Below are 3,735 nucleotides of genomic sequence, written 5' to 3' on the forward strand. Positions count from 1 at the left end.
GTGTGTCTCCTTTGCCCTTAAATTATGAATAAGCCAAAATTGAACCTGTTAAGGTACACAAAGATTTTGAGCAGTTGTTCAAACAGTTTCTTATTAAAATACTTTTGAGTGACTCAAGTATCACCTGGAAACAGACAATTTGAATGACCAGATCCAACCTGTCATTGCATTTTAAACCTTGTTTCGTGCACCTCACTGTGAAAATAAGAACGTTAGTGTTTATTTTTCTTTTTTTTTTTTTTTGGGGGGGGGGGGGGGCAATGTCCCTTGTACCTTAAAGGGAATTAAGATGCTTAGTGTGACTACAGGGCATCAGTTAAGTATTAAGGTATAGTAGTCAAAAAAGTTATCTAAGCTGTTTACAAGAGTCACAAGGGAAACAAGATGTAAAGCTACAGTGTGCTGGACAGCTATGGCCAAATGTTTTGCATCACCTAGAATTTTAGGATTGAAACAAAATAAAAACTATATGAACTTAATCTTTTTTTAACATCATGTAATCAAATAAACTGCAAAATTATATCACAAAAGTCTACCAGAAGCCATAATAAGCCAGTATTTCATATTAGATTTTGAAATGTCACATTTTTACATTTTTGTCAGTTTTTCATTAAGTATATGGAAAACTACAAAGCAGTATGTAATTCAATATGTTAACATACCATTATTATTCATCAGGTTTCATTCAACTTTATGAAGCAAAATTAGTTAATTAATTCTATAGGGTGATGTAAAACATTTGGCCATAGCTGTAGACTGTAAGCCTAGGAGTTTATTATTATTATTTTATATATATTGTAACCGGCCGCACTCACAGTCATTTGTTTGCCCCTATAATACAGAGACCCAGGACACAGAAATTGATTTTTCAAGCGCAGTTGCAAACAAAAACAAAATAAACACCTAGCTCTTACGAGCCCTAACTTCACTTTGAACAGGTCCCTGACTAACACGCAGGACGGCTAAGCCGTTTACCTGTCAACAAACAAAACACACAGTTTTAACACATCACTTTTACATTGACTGCTCAGAAACAGAGCACACCTTCTGTCCCCTTCTACTCAGCAGTCCAGTGCAGACTAACTGCACCTCTTAATCTCGTTCTAATTTACAATTACTTCCAGGTGCACGGCATTTATTCAGCGCGTCTCAGGCTAGTCAGGTACAATTTATTTTCACACGCGCAGTTTATTTTAGACGCACTGTTTTAAAGTATTTTTTTCCACAGTAAAACAGGTTTAAAAGGCACTGCATATCAACAGGACACTCAGTACTGCATCTCCAGCCCTGCCCCACCCCTTGTTCGCTGTATTTTTCACATACCTCTTCATAGTAGTGCATACCGATAAATCATCTCTTGATCACTCGTTTTATCACCAAACTCCTCAATAATGCGATCCAAGTCATTATTTTATTACTATAACATCTCAAAAAAGCTCTGCAAATGTCTGTGTTATTCTTTGAGCACTGGATGCAGAAGCAGCTATTTTGTTTGTTTATGTCTGTGTTATCTACGTGGTGAGATAGGCCCATTTTTTTTTGGCTTCTCTCAGCTCCTATGGTCTCACTCGGTCATTGAATGGTTTTCTCAGCTTTTTCCGGTGAAAAAACGACTAGAGACCTGTTTTTTTATGTTTTTCTGTTGTTGTCAGACAGGGTCCGACATTGGACCGGAAAGGGAAAATTGCAATGTCGGATCAGGTCCGACATAGGACTGCAAAGGGTTGAAAGACCACCCACCCTCAAGTCCAATTTCTTTAATCTTCGCCCTTCTCCACGGGCAGGCTTCAGGGTGGGTTGTTCCCTCTGGCGCTTCCAAGAAGGGACCGAGAACTGGCAATGAGGGACCCCACCGTGGTGACAGGGGCAATTGGTGCGCCGACCGCAGACCTGATGGGTGGTACAGCAGGTAGAGGTCTGCGGATGGGTAACGACGTAGCGACCTCTGAACCACCTGGGGGAGCACAGCTACAGGCAGGGGAAGCCCAAGCGACTTCTGCCGCCTGCGTCGCGACGTCTGGGGTTGCAGGGGGAGCGCAGTGGTGAACCAGACGAGGGATTGTGCCTGGTGGATCAGACTCCTGGGCTCCAGGTCCAACGGCGGGAGGTCCAGAACCTTAGGTATGGTATCCAGGAGCACAGGGCAAGAGACCGCACTGACCAGCGCCGGACTAGCTTCCGGTGTTGGAGAGTGGAGCAGTGGTGGAGGTGCGCTCTTCACCTCCTCTGGCTCTGCAGACAGCACCTCCTCTCCCTTGATTGCAGCCAGTGGCTCCGGAGACAGCAACAGCTCCTCCTCCGCTGGCTCGGGAGACAGCGGGACTTCTCTCGCCGGCTTCCACTTCTGGAGCAGTAGCTCCAGTGGTGTTGGCTCCTGTTCTTTTATATCTTATAGGGGCAAACCCATCTCCCCTCTTCGCCTCTCAACCTCCTCCTGTAGTCACCGGTTGCTTGCTTGTTGCTCCGCCGTGTTTTTGTTGATCCTTGTGATCAATTCTTTTAAATCCATTTTAATTTCTGGGTCTTTAGGGGCACCCACACTCGCTGCCACCATATGTAACCGGCCGCACTCACGGTCGTTCGTTTGCCCCTATAATACGTAGACCCAGGACACAGAAATGGATTTTTCAAGCATGATTGCGCTATTTTTAATAAGCCACCCACAAACAAACAAAAACTAAATAAACACCTTACGAGCCCTAACTTCACTTTGAACAGGTCCCTGACTAACACGCAGGATGGCTAAGCCGTTTACCTGTCAACAAACAAAACACACAGTTTTAACACAGCACTTTTACATTGACTGCTTGAAAACAGAGCACACCTTCTGTCTCCTTCTACTCAGCAGTCCAGTGCAGACTACTTGCACCTCTTAAATACCCTGCACCTGGTTCTAATTTACAATTAATCCCAGGTGCAGGGTATAATTAACAATAAAATAAATTAAACAATTAAACAAACTGTGCATACGCACATGTTTTATGCAGGGAGGATATTAACACCCTCCCTGCTGTGGTACAATATATATATATATACAGTGCCTTGCAAAAGTATTCACACCCCAGACCAATTCTCTCATATTACTAAATTACAAATGGTACACTGAAATTTCGTTCTGTTTGATATTTTATTTTAAAACACTAAAACTCAAAATCAATTATTGTAAGGTGACATTGGTTTTATGTTGGGAAATATTTTTAAGAAAAATAAAAAACTGAAATATCTTGCTTGCATAAGTATTCAGCCCCTGTGCTGTGGAAGCTCCCAGTTTACACCGATGAAAAAAACTGCCCTAATGAGGACACAATTACCTTACCATTGGCCTCCACCTGTGAACCATTAAAGTTGCTGTCACCTTTTCTGGATAAAAAACCCACAATAATTGGTTTTGAGTTTCAGTGTTTTAAAATAAAATATAGAACAGAACGAAATTTCAATGTACCATTTGTAATTCAGTAATATGAGAGAACTGGTCAGGGGTCTGAATACTTTTGCAAGGCACTGTATATATACATATATACAGTGCCTTGCAAAAGTATATTATATTTTATTTTAAAACACTGAAACTCAAAATCAATTATTGTAAGGTGACATTGGTTTTATGTTGGGAAACATTTTTAAGAAAAATTAAAAGCTGAAATATCTATATATATATATTAAAACACATGAGACAGAATAAATGTTCTAACCCTTTGCGGTCCTATGTTGGACCAGGTCCGAGTCCCTGCCGAGAAA

Source organism: Acipenser ruthenus, chromosome 9 (assembly GCF_902713425.1).
Source record: "Acipenser ruthenus chromosome 9, fAciRut3.2 maternal haplotype, whole genome shotgun sequence".
Lineage (NCBI taxonomy): Eukaryota > Metazoa > Chordata > Actinopteri > Acipenseriformes > Acipenseridae > Acipenser > Acipenser ruthenus.